This window comes from Vicugna pacos, chromosome 11, assembly GCF_048564905.1.
Source record: "Vicugna pacos chromosome 11, VicPac4, whole genome shotgun sequence".
Classification (NCBI taxonomy): domain Eukaryota; kingdom Metazoa; phylum Chordata; class Mammalia; order Artiodactyla; family Camelidae; genus Vicugna; species Vicugna pacos.
This window is the reverse complement of record NC_132997.1, coordinates 38,732,411-38,746,085: the sequence shown is the minus strand read 5'-3', so window position 1 is coordinate 38,746,085 and position 13,675 is coordinate 38,732,411.

The window sequence follows — 13,675 nt, the reverse complement described above, 5'->3', positions numbered from 1 at the left end:
CCGCCGGTCCTGCGGGATCGCTGCCATCCAATCCTGGCGGCTCCCGCGAGCCTGCGCACTGGAGCCTCACCCTGCGCCGGCGCCCTCTGCTGCCGGGCCGGAGGCAGCAGTGCCTCCCCCTGCTGGCCCTCCGAAGCACTGCAGCGGTCTCCTCGGATCCAGGGGAGGATTCCCTGTGGTTGCCCTGGATCACCGCCCTGTCTCTGTCGCCCAAGCCAGGCTCATAATGCCAGCAATACTCTGAGCCATGCCCACATCCTAAACCACTGAGGTGATCGCCTGGTTTACACCTGCCTCTAAGCTCCCTAATGAATTGGAGAGGGGCGGGGTAAGGGGTCTGGTTTGCATTGTCACAAAGGGGTAGTAGTGTTTGGGCATTTTGGACAGGATATAGTATTGCAGAAGGAGTCACTAGCCTGTGCCAGAACGTGAGGTCAGTTGGCTACGAGGTCACGTGAGACAGTTTCAGCTAGGGTGGTCAGTGTAGGGGGAGTTCAGCTGGTAGGCATTGCCTCAGTACAAGACAATCTTTTTAGCTTAACAAATGCACCTCTCTCCATGACCAGAGCCACTCTGGCGGATCCAGATCCCTTAAAGTCATGATGAGACCTGCTTTACTTAACCTATAGCCTCCAGTGTTGGTCCAGGGGAGTCATATTCTTGAGCTGAGCTGGGGCTGAGCAAAAACAGCCACCCTCGGTCCAGGCATGGAGGGGCTGGCCTCCACTTCTGAAAGTCACTGATAGTAGATGCCATCTCTCAACCAGCAGTCTCGCCTTCCCTGCTGAACTGTGACCCATCTGCCCCTTTCAAGTGCAAGAATTTACTGCTGAAATGGCCCCTCATCCCAAGCTACATGTATCCAGACACAATCAGAGAGGACTCCTGAGGGCCTCTCAGACCCCCGTAGATAGCTTGCACCCAGGACCTCAGCACCCAGTCATTTCTTCACAGTCCCCGAGGCCCATGTTCAAGTTCAGGGTTGTCTAAACCTGGCTTGGGGCCAGGGAAGAGCAAATAACTAAGAACAAGAAACACAGACCAAAAAAAAAAATTTAAAAATCGTTTCAGCAAAACCACTCTTCTACGGGAGCCACTGTGGTACAGGCCTCTGCTGTGAAGCCTGGTTTATTTTTATTTTTTTATTTAATTTTTTCCAGTTTATTTTTAGATGGTGTTCTTCACAAGCAGCACCACCAAGTGTGAGTCGATGAGGATCGTGAGCTTGGAAGGAGCTCTGGGGCTGTTTCTGTGTGTGTCTTTCTCTCTGTTCTGCTGTGAGACACTTCCCATAAAAGACTCTATTAAAATAAATTGTGGAGAGTTCAACCCCAATAAATATCCCAGGGGAGGCTGAAAACTATTTCATTTAAAAAGCAGAACATGCAGTTACCTTGTTGTGAAGTTCCTGCTGCCTAGTTCCTGAGCCTGGCACATGTCGATACCCAATAAATAGGAATTGATGGATCCATTAGTGGGTGGCTCACCCGTTTGCAGAGCAACAACCAGTCCGTCGCTCTGAGCACACACACCCAAGGGAGAGAGACTGTTTAGGCTTTCACAGGAGAGCTGCTAAGCTGGCAGGCCAGCCTGTCACAAACTCTGGCCCATAAATGCCCTGCTTTCTACTTCCCAGCTCTGCTTATTAACAATCAAATAATGATGTGGCAGAAAGTGAAATGCAAACACTGCCAAATTCTAAGACAGGAGCTGGATGCACACCTTTCAGACCTCATGTATTCAGTCTTCTCAAAGTGGAGGACGGGACACCTTCGTGCCATTCATCAGCCACATATTTCTGTGATGCTCACCAGTGCACCCCTCTGTGAGCTAAGGGTCTGACTTTCTCTCTGTTTGGGTCCACATCACCCCTGCTTGTTTCAGGATATATCCAGACTGTGCCCCACCTGTAGGTTCACTTAGCTCTAAAAGGGCTTCCACATCCTTACCCTACCATGGGTATCTGCAGTGTGCTCCGGGGTGGTCCTCTGTCTCTCTGTTCTCCCACCAAGCTCGTTGTTTCAGCCATTTCCTCTCACCTTTAGATTGCTCAGGCATCGATCAGACACCAAGCCATTGTGTCCCGCAAATTGCAGGAGACAGTAAATTATTCACTTAAAGTTCCTGTCATGCACACAGAGGTCTTGAAGGAGAAGCACCACCTTCCTTCCTCTCCTCCCCAAGGCTGGAAGCAAAAATGCCACAGCACTGCAACAACCCTTTAAGGTGGAATTTTCCATTCCTGGCCACTTTACCCTCTGAAGCTTTATAGACTGTGGATGGGTGATCACCAGGGCTGCTGGCTTGCCAGGGAGGAGGTGACTCATAAAGCATGAGTAGGTAATAATTGAAGGAAGAAGGGAGAGTGTGCTGTCTGGATGTGGAAGTCCACTCCATGAGCAGCACATGAAGGAGCCTGAGAGAGCATGGCATATCCTAGGAGCTTCACAGGACTGCAGGAGAAATTGAGAGCTTGAGGGCTGGTCTGAGATGAAATCAGAGTCAGAGAACCGACTTGTAGCCACATCCTGCAGTGTTTTCCATACTATGCTAGGAAATTTGACTGTTGTCCCACAGGATTAGCCATCAAATGATATCAAACAAGGGAGTGCATGTTTTTATTTGCCTCTTAGCCGGCTGTCTTTGGGTGCAGTGTGGAGAGGCATGGTGAGAGTGAAGACTTCTTTGGTGTGAGCTAAGAGCATTAATAAGCAATATTCCAAGGATCTTCCAATCAGAGTAAAGAATTTCTCTTTGTTCTGGTTTCTTCTCAGTATTTCTAATACCATCTTGAAAGCCACTCATTCTCCTTGCTTGGCCAACTTCATAGGGAGGCACTGTGATTGAGAGAAAGGCTTTATTCCAAAGTGACCTGGGTTTTATTTCAGCATCACTATTTACTTGTAATTTCAGACAAATATTGAGCCTCTCTGGGTCTCAGTTTCTTCATATATAAAAATGACCCTAATAATGTATGAGTCAGAATAAACTAGATTATATTGCTGTAATAAACAAACCACCAGATCTTGGTCACTTAGAGCAGCGAAGTTTTGATTCTTGCTCTCAATGCACATCCAGTGTGTGTCAGCTGGAACCTCTGCTCCATGATCCTTGGCTTCAACCTGCAGGCTGATGGAGGACCCACCATCTCACACCCTGTGATCATCTGGCTAATGCGGAAAGAGATCTCTAGACGGTTCAGCACCTGCGACTAAATGTGTGGATGTGTCTACAGTTAGTCTGGATACAGTATGCATTACTTCTGCTCCTAACTTTTGGTCATAACTAATCATATGGCCCCTTCCACTGCAAATACGTACCCCACAAGACCGTGGTGGGGGTTAAACACAAAGTGCTGGACACAGAACCTGAAACCCACCAGGTTCTGACAAAGCTCTTGGATGAAGCATAACCTCCACCCACAGCTGCCGTGAAGACTCCCAGCTTCTCGCTGAGAAGTACTTTAGGAAAAGGACTGTGTCTTCAACAACAAATGGGCATTGGGCCTCCCATTTCAAAGTGACAGAAGGAAACTTGAAAATTCCAGCGAAGGAAAGCCTGGCTGAGAAACAGAAATCCAAAAGGATTAGGATTGGCAAATGCCTCTATTTTCAAGGCATAGACATAGAGGGTCCTGGTACAGAACTGGGGGGAAGGCAGCTGAATATCCCTGTGTAAGATGGAAGGCTTTTGATTGCAAGCCAAATGCGCTTAAATACGAGTAGATTTATAACCATGTGAATTCCAAGTCCCACTGCAGGGCAGGGTTCCAGGTTGGTTGATTCGGCAGCTCAAGAAGGACCAAGATTCTTTCCACCTTTTTGCTCAGGCCTCCACAGGGTTGGTTTCATTTGCTTCATCTTAAGCCTGGTTCCTCTCGAGGTCACGGGAAGGCTGCCAGAAGTTACCCACTGGTGTAGAGAAACTGCTTTCCGGAAACTTTCCCTAAAGACACATGGGGTGCTTCTCTAAAAGTCCCTGCAAAATAGCTGCTTTTATTTCACTAGCTTAAATGTAATCATTCTTATAGAAAAAGGAGTTGCCTTTAAACGAATTGAGTCTTACCCTGGCAGGAGGAAGGAGGAAAGAATGCTGAAGAGACAACTAATCGTCCACTCTGTACCCAATGAAAATAAGCAGGTCTGGTTTTAGTGACCGATTTAGAGATGGAAGCTTTTGACTGCTGGTCTTAACAGTGTTTTATCAGAGAGATGGGATGACCTGGTAAGGCCTGCCCTCAGCCAGCGAGGGGTCTAACGGAGTACAGAGGAAGGATCCCTCCCTCTCCTCACCCTCCACAGCCGTGAGATGTGTCCATTTACACTCACCTTTAATCTCTCCCTCCTTCCGCTGCTTGTGTATTACAGCTTCACAGCACAGCTGTCTTTTGGGTCCGTCCTACAGAATCTCTTGTAGATCAAGCCACTTCATAGCATCACTTTGAGGCCCCAGTAACTATATCCCTTGCAATGGAATTCAAGATAATGCCACCTCATTGAAAATTCCCTCACTAGGGTACCACATCTCCAGAGATACCTCAGATTCAAAATGTTACAAAACCAAACTGATCACCAAATATGATCTTCCTGCCCAACTCAGTGGATGGGGCCACTCTTCTTTCCACTCCAGAATCAGCAGTGGTCTCCAGAGTGATCTGATCACTTGTCGTCTCTCCTGCACCAGTCCTTCCTCCATCCCACACACCAGGCTCATCGTTCTGACTAGACATCTGGTTATAACAGACACCTGCGAACAGCCCAGTGTAGTTTATAATCTGTCCCCGCCCCACCTCTTAACTCCTCCCCTACATTTTAGCACCCCCGACCCCAGCTCACTCTGTCCGTAGCTGCATCTTGGTTGCAGCTTCTCATGCCCTTAAGTGTTTACACGGCTCCTCTCAGAGGAGTGAATGTCTTGCTACGCCATCCCAGGCTCTGGCATGACTAATATTTCCTTCTGGGAAAAGTCCCTGTTTTCTGTACAACATTCATTTCTATGCCATCATTACAGCATTATCCCCATTGATTATAGTGATGTGTTTGTATTTTGTCTCCTTCACAGGATGCAAGTTCCCAGTGGGCAGTCATCATTCACGTTCATCTCTACCCTCCTCGAGCCTCGTCCATAGCCTGCGATACGGTACGTGCTGCAGAGACATGCAGAGCTGTTCCAGATAGTCTTCTTGGTTTTCTCCAGGATTGCTTGACCCTGAAGCTGAGTCCTTTATTCTGCAGCCGAGATGTGTGTGGTTGAAGGATGGAGTTGTAATCTATAAAAAATAATCCTAATATCACCACAAGTGCCACAGTGATGGCACTGTGTCGATGGGCTCTTGGGGAATCGTGTGGGATCCAGACGGTTGGCAGAGGAGGCTGAGTGCTGTCCCTCTCGGTCAGTGGCTCTGTAACGTTCTGTGGAACCTGCCCTGCTAATCTGTGAGCAGTCACAGCATGGTTAAAGCGGAGTTTGGAAGACCCCTTTTTAAAATTAATCTTTCTTATTTTGCAGTAATTAAAGGTTCACATGCAATTATATGAAATAATACAGATGATCCCCTGTCCCCTTCACCCAGTTTGCCCAGCGGTAACATCTTATAAAACTAGGACAGCATCACAACCAGGATATCAACATTAATAGAATCCACCCTTCTTGTTTGCGTTTCTTTTGTTCTATTTGTGTGTGTATATGTGTCTTTTAAGTTCTATACAACCTAAAATTGACAACATCAACTATATTTTAATTTTTTTAAGTGCCATACAATTTTATCACATGGGTGGGTCCCTGTATCCACCATCATAGTCAAGATACAGAACAGTTCCATCACCTTCAGGATCCTTCCTGGTGCCCTCCTGTAACCACACCCATTTCCTTCCTACCTGCCCCTCTCCTCCCCTGCTTCCTCCTAAACCTAGAGTAACCACAAATCTGTTCTCCATTTTTACAACCCTATCATTTGAAGAATGTTACATAAATGGAATCGTACTGTGCAAACTTTTGCAACTGGCTTTTTTCTCAGCGTAATTGTCTAGCAGTCCATCCAAGCCTGTGTCAATAGTTTGGTCCTTTTGGTATGGCTGTACCAAAGTCTGTTTACCTGTTCACCTGCTTGAAGGGCATCTGGATTATTTCCAGGTTTGGGCTGTTACAAATAAAACTGCTGTGAACATTCATGTACAGGTTTTTGTGTGGACGCGTTTCTGTTTCTCTGAGATAAATGCCTAATGTGCCATTGCTGAGTCTTATGGTAATTCAATGTTTACTTTCTTGTGGGAAATTTCCCAGAGTGACTATGCCCATTTAAATACCCATCAGCAATGTAGGAGGGACCCAATTCAACCATATCTTCATCAGCATTTGGTGTTATTGTTTTTTTTTATTTTACATTTTGATACATGTATAGAGATAACTTTTTTTTATTGAAGTATAGTCAGTTACAATGTGTCAGTTTCTGGTGTACAGCATAATGTTTCAGTCATACATATATATCCATATATTCGTTTTCATATTCTTTTTCATTAAGGGTTACTACAAGATATTGAATATAGTCCTTGTGCTCTACAGAAGAAATTAATTTTTTGTCTATTTTTATATATAGTAGAGATATCTTATTGTGGTTTGACTTTGCATTTCCCTAGTAGCGAATGAGATTGAACATCTTTCATGTGCTTGTCACTTATATATCATCCCCAGGGAAGTATCTGTTCATGTCTTCTGCCTATTTTCTAATTGGATTTTTTGGTATTTTACTGTTGGGTGTTGAGAGTTCTTTATATAGTCTAGATGGTAGTCCTTTGTTGGATATGTACTTTGCAAATACTTTCTCTCAGCTTACAGCATTTTTCATCCTCTTGGCAGAATCTTTCATGGGGCAAAAGATCAATTTTTAATTTTTCCTTTTATGAATCATGCTTTTGGTGTCAATTCTAAGAACTCTTTGCCTAGCCCTAGATCCCAATTCTTTCCTTTTCATTTTCTAAAAGTCTTATAGTTTTACACTTAGATTTAAGTCCATGATCCATTTTGAGTTTATTTTTGTACAGGGTGTGATGTTTAGTTTAATGTTCTTTTTTTTTGGTCAATGGCTGTCCGTTTGTTGAAAGGCTACTCTTTTTCCATTAAATGTCTTCTGCACCTTTGTCAAACATCAGTTGGGAATATCTGTGCAGGTTTATTTCTGGGTTCTTTTTTCTAGCCCATTGGTCTACATGTCTATCCCTCTGCCACGGTATGCAGACTGGATTATGGTAGCTATTTAATAAGTCTTAATATTGGGTCCAGTAATTCCTCCCACTTTCTTCTACTTTTTCAAGATGATTTTAGCTGTTCTAGGGCTTGTGCCTCTTCGGGACGTATTTTTAATTTATATAATGTAAATGTTACAATAAAATTTATCAAATGACTTTTAGAATATGCTTACCTATGTCTACAGAATACCTGGTGGGGTTGAGGAGGGTACAGCTCAGTGGTAGAGCACATGCTTAGCATGCACAAGGTCCTAGGTTCAATTCATTAAAAAAAAATAACAATAAATATATAAACCTAATTACCTTCCCCCTAAAAAAAGTGCCTTACAGGGAATTTGGTAAGAACATTAGACCTCTAAACTAGTTTGGGGAGAACTGACATCTTTACTGTGTTGAGATGGGAAGCCCACTATGGCTCTGCAACTCAGTGATGAATGTGGACATGTCTGAACAATCTCATACAAGTGGTGTGCTGGCATACAATCGGAGCGTATAAAAGTTAATGGCAGAGAGGGAAGATGGGAGGCCTGGGCAAAGTCTTAAAGAGTTTGGATCAGTGGTTCCCAAATCTGGCCACACATACAGTTCTCTGCTGAGCTTGGTAAGAAGTACACATTTCTGGGTTTCACTCTAGCCCTGCTCAATCAGAGTCTCCAGCATTGAGGCCGGGGGAGCTTTATTTCTAACATCCTCCCCAGCTGATTCTCAGGCACAGCTAGTTTGGAGAAGGTGCGATACAGAAGCCAGCCGTGGAAGCAGTTTGCAGGCAATGGGCTGAGTCCCTTAGGACTGCACGCTTCTTTCTGATATTTGTCCTGAAACAAAGCAAGTGGCAGCTGCGGTCAAGTCCACCTAAGACAAGTGAACATGTCCTTCATGAGATATGACTTGTTGTAAGTTTTAAAGGATGCATGACTCCATTCATAACCCTGGGGAGAGGGAGGAAGTCCCTTTCCTATAAGGAGGAGGACTAGATTCATTTTGAACCTGTAGCCACCCATTTTTTTTCCAAAGAGGAAATAAGCATCCAGAGTTCAGCAGGGTACAAGCAGTTGCAAACCAGTAAATACTGTTATTTATTCGCTGTATTGCATACTTGGTAACGCCCTAACCTGGCGGCCTAGGGCACTGAGGGAGCTGACTCCAGCCCCGAGAGCGTTGGAAAGAAGACTGTCCAGATGCCTCGAAACTTCTTTTTCATTTAAACAGCAGAACAAATCAAATAACCTATAAGACTTTTCTATTAGAAAGAGAACAGGCAATTAGAAATAAAACACATAGAGATGAGTTCATAAATTAAAGTTTAGAGCACCGGCTTCTTTAAACCTCTGTCATTGTTTTTGTTTGTTCTCTCTCTTTCTTTCTCTTTTCTATGTCAATCTCTTTATTTTCAATGTAAAATTCATTATGTAGGTAATAAATATAAAAGTAAAGGAATTTGTAACAAAATATATTCTCCTAATTCCATCACTCAAACGTGGGGTGACTTCTCTCCCATCGTTGCTTAGTCCCTTCAATTCATTGTCCTTTTCTGCATGCAGACATGCTTTCCTGTTGCTTTAATCAGTTGGCATACACTTTAGGGTTAATATATCAAACACTTTTCTAAGTTGTGATTTTTTTGTACTTACTTTATTGTTTTCTTGGCTGCAGAATATCCCCTTATCCCCTGTACTAAAACTGTCTTTCTTTTCACCCTGTGGTCTTTAACATTACCATATTTTATTCTATGACCATTTCTAGTCTATTCTGTCCATTTTTTTCACTACACACATTGTCTTGATTATGACTACATTCTAAGGCATTTCAGCCATTTTCACTTTGTTATTTTTCTCAAGAATGCTGAGATAAGCATCTTAAAATAAACGGATTTTTCCTTATGCTGAATTATTTCTCTGGGATACAGGAATAGCATTGTTAGGTCATTGGGTATACATATTTTTACAGCTTTTGATATTTCTGAGAATACCAGCTTCACCAAAGTTTTGCCAAAATTGGGTAGTATTTTTTTAATTTTGTGAATGTGATGGATGCAAATTCATACATTGGCATTATTTTTATTAGAATATGTGTTCATCTACCATTTGTGTTTTTATCACACACGTTGTCTATTGAAATCCTTTATTAACATATTGTAAATTATAATGGGCTTTCTAAATATAATCAACATTCATCTCTATTCACAATTACATCAATGTTTTACAAATTCATAGCTCCTATTTTTATATTAATTTTGTCATTGTTACTATACGAAGTTTTCACTTTTTCAATGTTGTCGGTTTTGTAGGTTTTTTGTTATGCTTTTTATCTCTTGCTGGCAGCTAGTGGATATTTATTACTCCTCTGTAGATCTGATAAAGCTTGAGTCTGTTTTCTACCAGTTTGCCTATGTGTTTTTAATTTAATCAAGCTTTAAATTAAATTTAATGTAATTTTAGTAGATGAAGGGAATTTCGAGTCTAAATCGTCTTTTCCAGCTACCCCAGTTCTGTCTTTGAAGTTGGCCTCCCTCCCCCATAATGAGACACTGACTGCCATGCGTCCCCCGTTACATAGCACTGAGAGTGTTCCTTGGCTCACACTGTGGCCCACTGGGTCTGTTTCTTTTGTACACTTGATAATCCCAAGTTTTAGCTTTTTAGTGTTCTGTCATGGTGGTAACCACTACCACAATGCTGGATCTGCCACTTCACCCATCCTTTTACTATTAGATGCTGCCATCACATTTTTCCTTCATGTAATGTTTTACAATCATAGCCCAAAAAGGAAAATAATTTTAAGAGTTTATAACCATTGGCAGATGCATAGGAAGAACACAAAGAGATGAGAGATGACAAAACACACTTCTTCATGGCTTTTGAGCCAAGTCTTTCAGCAGATTCCTTTGAGGGAACCGGGGACTCTTTGAAAACCATGGAAACTGCTTCAACCACTGGAGAACTTAGAAGTGCCCAGAACTGAAGAGGAGCCACGCACTATTCAAAATGAATTCCAGAAGTGATAGGCATGATCTTGAAGTCACCTCTTCACCACTGGGCCAGACCCTCCATCCCACGTCACGTTCTCAGGAACCCCCAAGTTCCTTTACTGATTGTGGAGTATGTGGGTACATTGGCTGGACCAACATCTGAGGACTCTTCCATGTGATCACAGTCAGAAGGATGTTTATGCAGAAATCCTTGGGTTCTGTCTCAGGAGACTGTCTCAGTTTCCCTGTTCATCTAAAACAATAAGCAGCTTTTACTGGGTCGCCTCTGCCTATGGTCAGCAGCCTTCCCTAAATAGAACAGTTCAGTTGCTTTCTTAATCCCACTGGGCAGCAGGGGTTGTTTTAGCCTCATAAGAGAGAAATACTTTGGGAGGAAAATAGTAGGATTCATGACATGTGATGGAAAGACGTGTGTGTAACACAGGCCTATGTGGAAAGACACATTCGAGGGCAAATGTAAAAATGCACCAGAAGTAAAATCAGACAGATGCAGTGTGAATTTGCCCCTCCCAGTTGTATGATCGTAGGCAAATTAAATAAACCTTCCAAGCCCCATTTATAAAACAGAAATAAGAGTACCACTCAAAGTTGATAAGAGGATTAAACTAAATCACCTATAGACACTACCTATATATATATTACTGTCAATATATAACAAGGTGAAATAAAACCATTTGTTATAAGTTTTGAAGGATGCATGACTCCACCCATAAGCAAAGCCCTTTTTATACCCTCCAAGACTTCTCTGTACTTCCAGGATGAAGAGAGAATATATACAACAGAGGTCCTCAACCTTTTGGGGATGATGGACCGCCTACGGAACTTGAAGAATGTTAAGAGCTGCTTTCTCCAAAGAAGCAGCGGGTCAACACTCTAACTGTAGAGCTCCCCAGGTGCCTTGAAGCACATGTGTGGGCAGCTCCATGGAGCCCAGGCTAAGTCATGCCTTGAGCACTTAACCCTGCAGGCCTGTCATCTGTCAGCAGGGTGGATAAGTGACAGTGTACGGGACTCAGCCTAACTATGCCCCAAGCCATCATCCATAGCTGAGGGCTACTCAGTCCACCTTGGATCCCGACACCTTTGCCATAAACCAGTACCTCTCCCCACCCCACACCTTATGTTAGGGCACAAATCTGACAAAATTGCCTAGTTCCTTTGTCTACGTGGGGCAAAAAAAACCCAACAGTACTGAATGCATTAGTAATGTTGCATCATTTCACTGAAGCAGTTTCCTCCTTTAAGATTTATGATTAAAAACAGCTAACACTTCCATATGATCCAGCAATCCCACTCCTGTGCATATTATATCCGGAGGAAACTCTAATTCAAAAAGATACATGCACCCTAATGTTCATGGAACACTGTATACAACAGCCAAGACATGGAAACAATGACAGATGATTGGATAAAGAACATGTGGTATATTTATACAGTGGAATACTACTCAGCCACAAAAAATGATGACATTTGCAGCAACATGGATGGACCTAGAGATTATCATACTAAGTGAAGTAGTCAGACAGAGAAAGACGAATATATGATATCACTTATATGTGGAATCTAAAAAAAATGACAAAAAAATGGACTTATAACAAAACAAAAACAGACTCACAGACATACAAAACAAACTTATGGTTACCAAAGGGTAAAGGGGAGGAGGAGGGATAAATTAGGAGTTTGGGATTTGCAGATATTAACCGCCATATATAAAATAGATAGACAACAAGGTTGTATTGTATAGCACAGGGAACTACATTCAATATCTTATAATAACCTATAATGAAAAAGAATATATATCTGTTTAACTGAATCACTATGCTGTACACCAGAAACTAATACAACATTGTAAATCAACTATGCTTCAATTTTTTTAAACATGGCTAACACTTTTTGATTCCTTACTACATGCCACACAGTGCGCTAAACACTTGACACGCATTGTCATCTAATCCTTCCAAGAACAGCGTGTGGTAGATTTCGTTATCTCCATTTGGCAGTCAGTTAGCTGAGTCTTAGATGGTTTAAAAGTCATTTGCTGCTGGTCACTTAGGTAGTGAGTAGCAGACCTGACTTGGAGCCCTGCTCTCAATACTCTGATCTCTGCCCCTTCCCTCCAGGGCACTGCCGATTTCCTGGGACATTTCATAAGTGCAGACAAGTGTGGTCCTTAGTTGCTTCCCTGTGGATTTCCAAAGCATCACTCTATTTTATTTTAGTTCCCCAGGCCCGAGAAGTCCCCTCTGGGAAGATTGCCCTCCACATATAAGCTGCTCCCTGCTTGCTCCATACTTTTGTGAATCCATAATGCATCATTCCCAGAGCTGTCAGAATGTCTGACTTCCCCATAAATGGCGTACCAGCCTTCAAAGCCTGCGTGTCACCCCCTCTATTAACGTGTTGCTTCCTATTTCAGATAAGAACCAGCCCTTTTGTCATATTTGAATTTCAAATATCCACCCACCTTATCAGCTTGCCTGCCACTGTCCTCTAAGAATCCAGTTCAAACATTTGTGATGAAAATGTAGCTGGGACACACTGGAATGAAAGTGAACATACCCAAAGCTTCACAGCCAATGCCTCGGTCAGTTTCAATGTGTCTTGAAAACGTGTTTATGTGAAAGTTTCTTGAACATTCAGCATTTTTCAAATACTGGACTTACTTATGTTGTAGGCATTTTAACAGCAAGCTGGGTGATTTACCAACCTGTCCAGAGTTTAACCCTCCCTCCCCAACATTTTTTTTTACTACACTTACTACTCCCATGTCTTTTTTTTTTTAACTGAAGTCTAGTCAGTTTACCTGTTGTGACAATTTCTGGTGTATACCATCATGTTTCAGTCATACATGTACATACATATATTCCTTTTCAGATTCTTTTCATTATAGGTTACTACAAGATATTAAATATAGTTCCCCGTGCTACAGTAGGAACTTGTTATTTATCTATTTTATCTATAGTAGTTAATATCTGCAAATCTCCCAGTTTATCCCTCCTCCCCACTTTCCTCCCTGGTAATTGTAAGTTTGTTTTCTATGTCTGTGAGTCTGTTTCTCTTTTGTAAATAAGTTCGTTTGTGTCTTTTTTTTTTTTTTTTTAGATTCCACATATAAGTGATAGCATATGCATTTTTCTTTCTCTTTCTGGCTTACTTCACTTAGTATGATGATCTCCAGGTCCACCCATGTTGCTGCAAATAATCCTCCCATATACTCTTTATCAGTATGATCTGACTCCAGCCTGGTCACCCAGTCCCAGCTTCTGGCAGTGCCTTGTGTCAACAGTTTGAATTTCTTGTTCAAGCAAGAGCTCACCATGTTGAGACACAGGGGCTGCTGAGATGGGCCATGTCACATGACACCAAGAGTCTTCTCCAAAATACATTTAGCCCAGGAGCTGGCAGGGACAGACAAAACAGGAATCAGCACTTCACAAGCAAC